The 6,475-nt window shown below is 32.3% G+C and overlaps 1 protein-coding gene across 1 annotated transcript in view; it reads left to right on the top strand.

Moving 5' to 3' along the window:
* Nucleotides 1–6,475, top strand: part of LOC117173133 (nephrin-like) — a 1,314,621-nt gene that overhangs the window by 980 nt on the left and 1,307,166 nt on the right. The gene's annotated exons all lie outside the window — the stretch shown is intronic.

Genomic DNA, 6,475 nt, shown 5'->3' with positions numbered 1-6,475 from the left:
TGTTGCCGGAAAAAAAATCCCTTCAAGTTTGAGCCAAATCGGTTAATATTAAGACGTGCCGCAAAGGCCCTGAAAATCCCAGAAGATTAACATGGTGAATTTTGATTTTCGGAAAAATTGGATTCAGGTTTTCTGGATTTAAACTTACGTTGCGGGAGATATTAAAAATTTGTTTGGGAGTCTCTAATCAATTATTTGCTTTATTTTTTCCGTTTTTGCCATAAATTATTTTTGTTTGTGAAGTGTAATTGTTTATGTATCCGCGAACAAACTGACAAATGTTTAAACAATTTATTTTTGTTAAAAATTTTTTTTACTCACTCATTGAAAGGTCGATTTTTTATGTTTGATTAGAAAATCTTACATTTGTAGGAATAATTATGTTTGTTTTAAGCATTTAGTACTTGTTTAAACAATTAATTAGTATATAATTGTGACTTTTTCTTGAAAAGAGGTGTAAGACTCTAGTTTAAAAAAAATTAGTTAGCTTTTCTGCTTATTATTAAATATACATATATTATATAAATATACGAACATATTAAATATCTACATCATTTAGATACTATTACCTTATTTTGTATTAAATTCTTATTTTTTAAATAAATTTGTTTGTTTAAACAATTTTGTTAAATTTCTGTTTTTTGCAATTATTGTGGTAATTTTTCATTGTACAGAGCAAAATTTTTTTTTTAATTTTGACGTTCAAAAAATATAAAGATTTTTATTTCCTTTGAGAATACTAACAGCTAATGTGCGAGATCAAAATAAACAAAAAACTTATGTTGAGCTTTCAGAGGACAAACGAGTGTGTCTACGAGGGTGATTTAAAGGAAAAAATTATAAAAATACTTTCAGAACGACAAAATTGAATGTAATTTTTATAGGATAAAGTCTTACTAAAAAATTAACTTTTCATGTCCAATGTAAAACATTTTATGAACAAATATTAGTTATTTAAAGTATTTGTTTGACGTTTAAATATTTAACAAAAAGCGATATTCTTAATTAAATTGAGAAAAAAAATTATATTTTTCAATGAAAATTTGCAATAAAATGTCACATTAATATTTAATACATTTATTAAACAATACGATAATGGTTGAAACAACAAAAATTTGAAAAACAAATTTTTTAAACAAACCAGATTTATTTTAAAAAATAAGAATTTATTTCAAAATAAGTGACTAGTATCTAAATGACGTAGATATTCAATAATAATCAGCAAAGTTAACTAAATTGAAAAAAACTAGAATTTTATAACTCTTTTTAGAAAAAGTTACAGTTAAACAATAATTAATTGTTTAATCAAATACTTAATGTTAGAAACAAAGATAATTATTCCTAAAAATGACCAATTGTTCAATAAAACATAAAAAATCTACCATTCAATGAGTGAGCGCAAAAAAATTATTTAAACAAAAATAAATTTTTTAAACAATTGTTAATTAGTTGAAAAATATTTCAAGCCATTTCACTTAACAAACAAAACTAATTTATGGCGAAAAAGGGAAAAACAGAGCATTTATGTGTCAATTTTGGGCAAAAATTTCAGTTTCAGTTTTGTAAACCATTTTTGGGGCTCCATAAGGTGGGGGGGGGGCATCAAAATTCAAAGTAATTTAATGAAAATGATTGGTTAGAGCTTCTCACTGGTTTCAAACCAGCTATAAATGCAGTTTTACCTATGATAATATCAAAGGAAGTACAGTTGCAATATAATGGGTTTCGTCGTTGCACTAAAGGGCAAATGAAAGAAAATTTTCTGACGACAAGGACGTACATGATTTTGAAAGGTAAGTGTTATCATATTCGATAATGTTTTAAAAAAATTTGTTTTGATTTACGGCCTCTGCATAACTCATGTTCTGTTTCTTGTTATAGAAATTGTGTTACAAAAATTCGCAGATGTCTCCATCAAGGATTTCAATTCATATATAACACGCTGGTTATCATATGCCGGTGATCGAGATGGTGGAAAAAAGCAAAATAAGTGCAGCAGCTGCTTGCGAAGAAAATCCGCAATAAATAATTTAGGTGGCATACTTCTGAGTCAACTTTCTGTACCTTTTTCATTAACTTAAATATGTTGATACTCATCGAGTTGTACCACGTGTTTCTTTCATAATATAAGTATCGTTACATGGATCTTAAAATTGTTGTTCATCGTATTTTCTTTAAGTAATATTCGGGCCATAGTACCTTTCAGTTATAGTTATTTTCACCCAGGTATTATTTAGCGCTAAAACTTCTGTATGCCCTCAAAAATACCGTTGATAAATTCTTTTTTAATAGATTAAGAAAGCTCCCTTGATATTAAACATCTTAGTTACTTTTTAAAAACCTGTCACAGGCTTGGTTCTAACAATTTCATCGTTTGTGAAAAGAACTATTTTTTGAAATTCGCTTTTAAGAATTTTCTGAAAAAATAAGATAATTTTGTTTTTGGTTACAGCATTATAAATGATTAATTTTTTAACCAAGTCTTCATAGTATTAAAATTATACCAGAAAATATTTCTGCAAAAAATTGAAACGGCTTCGCATTGTACATTTTGTAATGAGCTCTCTTGTTTGCAAAAAAAATTATTTTCGTCAAGTAGGATCGTCCTTTTATGAATTTTTATTCTCTCAGCCAACTCTCAGCTGAGAGACATTTTGTACTACTGCCAGTACCGCGCCAGTGCAGTCTTCAAGTACAGGCATATTATCATTGTCAATACCACCCCAGTACCGACAGAAGACTCCCAGGCGATTGACATTTGGTACTTATGCTAGTACAGCGCCAGTACAGCCTTACGGCACAGGCATAATACCATTCCCAGTACCGAGCTAGCGCAGAATTTCGGTATAGGCATATTACCATTACTAGTACTGTCCCAGTACTAAGAGACAACTCCCAGCCAAGTGACATTTTGTAGTTATGCTGGTACCGCTCCAGTACATACATACGAAACAGGCATAATACCATTCCCAATACCGCGCCAGTACAGACTTTAGGTAAACCATAATACCATTCTCAGTACCGCACCAGTACAGACTTTCGGTACAGACATAATACCTTTCCCATTACCGCGCCAGTATAGACTTTCGTTACAGGCATAATACCACCCCCAGTACCGTGCCAGTACAAACTTTCGATACAGGCATAATACCATGCCCAGTACCACGCCAGTACAGACTTTCGGTACATGCATAATACCATTCTCAGTACCTCGCCAGTACAGACTGTCAGTACATATATTATACCATTTCTAGTACTGCGCCAGTACTGACAGACAGCTCCCAGCCGAGTGACATTTCGCAATTATGCCAGTACCCAGCTGTTTGCCAGATGGTAATATGCAAGTACTATGCCAGTACCGCTAACCGCCCGGCGGTACTGGCGCGGTACCCAGCCAGTTGTAAATTTCCACCTGGGATGTATTACCTCGACCATGGCTGTATTACCATTCCTACGCCGCGCCGGTGGTACGATCTCCGGCATAGTACAGAAATTTCCACGTCTGGGAATCCACCCCTATTTCCATTCGTTTTCCTATATATCTGTGAAAAATATGGAGCTGAGATTTTTCTCAGCAGTAAGAGATGATGCAATTTAGTAGCTCGCCACAAGTGTGAGATGTTGAAAACATATAAAATTTTGTGCTAAAAATCAGTCTACAGTAGCTAGCCGGTTTAGCGTACAAAATCTGCGCTTGCACATATTAACTTAAAATTCCTGTCACAGGTTCTTATCCGTGTGAACTGCATTTTCTCCCAATGAAAACCCTGAAAATTCATTTTTGTGGGAGTTATGGGAGGGAAAGAAACCGATTCTGATAAACAAATTGTATGTTGTAGACACAAATAAGGCCATTGTTTCAGATTAAAAAAAATAGTTGCCTAAAAGTACAGGTAAAGAAATATATTCATTTTTCAGAGAATATTTTAAGCTATGTTCCAGAATTTGCGCATCCATAGTTTACAGGAATATTCTTTATAATATCCTTCTTAACATATTTTTTTATGTTTGAAGTGATGGATCAGTGGGGGAAAAAATCGCGCATACGACATTCTGCACCGTTACGGTGCATTTCTTTCGATCGCATACTTTGAAAAACAAACCTATTGCATTTTTTTACTGTCAGAAAAGATTTTGAAATTGAAGATAGTATTTTAATTAATGTAACTGAGGTAATTAAATATATCATAAATACTATTTCCTGCATAAAACTCTGCATTTGGCCTATCAAGGTCGTAGTTTAGAGATTTCACCGCGAGGAGGTTGAAATATTATTTTAAACTGCTTTCTGCAGGGTGCTTTATAACTGTGAGAGCTTTGCCTTTCATAAATCGGAGTGCCTTATTATCGTGAGGCTCCTCGTCAATCACAAACCACGGTAATTTATTATTGTGATTCCTGTCATCTCTCACAAATCGGTCTCCATTATTAATGTGAGCCTTTTTGCTTCTCACAAATTGGGGTACTGTATTATCTTAAGTCCCCTCGCCTCTCCGTATTTCAGATTTTTTAAATGATCATTGCTATAAGCATTAATCACGGCGATGCAATCATTTTTACATTCTCATGTTAATGGTCATAACTGACCATAGTGGATTTCTTTTAATCCACACGTAACTTGATGCCCTGAATGAAGAAAAACAGGTTTTACTAAAAGAAAGATCGAGTTCAGAATTTCTTGGAGAAGGGTTCCAGTTTTAACCATAACGAGGCGTTCTAACGGTAGGGTGCCAACGCGCGTGACACGACTTGACGGTACTTAACCAAAAATAAAAACAATAAAAAACTAACCGAGAAGTTAGCGCTAGAAAGTCTTGCTCGCGTAATTGAGCAAGATGAGGCTAGAAGTTGGCAAAAACTAAAAGGTGCTCACTCGCTTCATCAAAGCATGAAAGTTCTATCTCGGGCGAGCAAAGAATGAAGGTTGCCACTTCTCGCGTTTAGTTTATAAGCGAGAATTAGAACCTTCATGCTTTGCTCGCCCGAGATAGCACTTTAATGTTTTGATGGAGCGAGCAAGCATCTTCTAGTTTTGGCCAACTTCTAGCTTCATCTTGTTCAAGTCCGCAATCTAAAACTTTCTAGTGCTTACTTCTTGGTTAGCTTTTTATTGTTTCTATTTTTGGTTAAGTATCATCTAGTCGATCGCGCGCGTTGGCATCCTATCGTTAGGACGCCTCGATAAGGAAAAATAAAATATTCCGTGCGGAGGACCAATTATGCAGGATATGAGAACAAAATTAATGCACAAAAATTATGCAACTAAGATAGATCTACAAATTTGTTTAATCATTACCTTCTTACAGGACGTGTTTTTTTATGTTAATCGTGAAAAGTAACATAAAAAATAAAAAAATAATTTCTTTAGAAAAATGACAGAAGGTACAAAAAAAAATTAATAGAGAAAAGTTGTTTAACCAAAGAAAAGTTCAAGTTTGTATTAAAAATACATTAAAATTATTTACAAAATAACTTTTTGGATTTACGACATCTTTCGCCTAAATTAGTGAATTTAATTTTAAATTATGCTTCGACCTTTAAAAACTCTCTTTAGAACTATGACATATAAAATGTTCTGTAAAAAGTTTAAAACTGTAATTTCGACAAGTACCTAGTGAAGTGTTGGCGATAGGAAAAAATCAATGACATTGATAGATATGCTATTCAAAGAACATATTTATTGCAGTTAAAACAAATTTTAATGAATGCAAAATAAATATCATGAGGTTAAATAATATAACATAAAAATTAAAGAAATTCAAATAAGATTAAAATCCTATTTAAAGTCCAATAATTAAATAATGTACAGAATTCCTAAAAAGAAAACCAAGAATACAACGAGAAAATTTATAAAACGATTATAAAATGTTAATATTTAAATTTGAAGCAAGATAACAATTTTTACCTAAAATCGAACAGAAAAAATTAAATTTTTTTTCGTCAAAAATAAAAAAGAGAAAAGAAAAATAAGAAGAGAACCAACCAAATCCCCTTCATTCTCTTCTTAACTTGTTTCGTATTTTTTATTCTTATTATTATGTAATCACAATAAGAAAATATTTGCATAAATCAATCACCAACACAAAGAGAAATAATTCGAGAAACTTTAACAAACTCAGTTGGGTAAACTCTTTTCAGCTGGGTCACTTTCATCAAGTTTCATTTCTAGTTGCGTGAAATCGAATTCGATAATACCTCATTCACACACATGAAAGTGTGACAAATTAATACCAATGTCTACCGAACTGTACTTGGTAGTTGACATTTTAATAGACATAATTGTAAAATATATAAAACGTTAGATAAAAATTAATGTACACTTGGGTAAAACGCGGTCGAGGAGTCGGTAGAAAAAATAAGAGGGTGTACAGGAAAATGACGAGGGAATGACTGTCGCTTCAGAAACTTTAACTACCCGTTTGGTAAACCGTAAGCTTCTGTGAATAAAAAAGAACTTATACGCAACCAACAGCAT

This window comes from Belonocnema kinseyi, chromosome 5 (genome assembly GCF_010883055.1).
Source record: "Belonocnema kinseyi isolate 2016_QV_RU_SX_M_011 chromosome 5, B_treatae_v1, whole genome shotgun sequence".
NCBI lineage: Eukaryota > Metazoa > Arthropoda > Insecta > Hymenoptera > Cynipidae > Belonocnema > Belonocnema kinseyi.
Note: the sequence above shows the minus strand (reverse complement) of the source record. Positions and strands in the feature narration are given on the sequence as shown.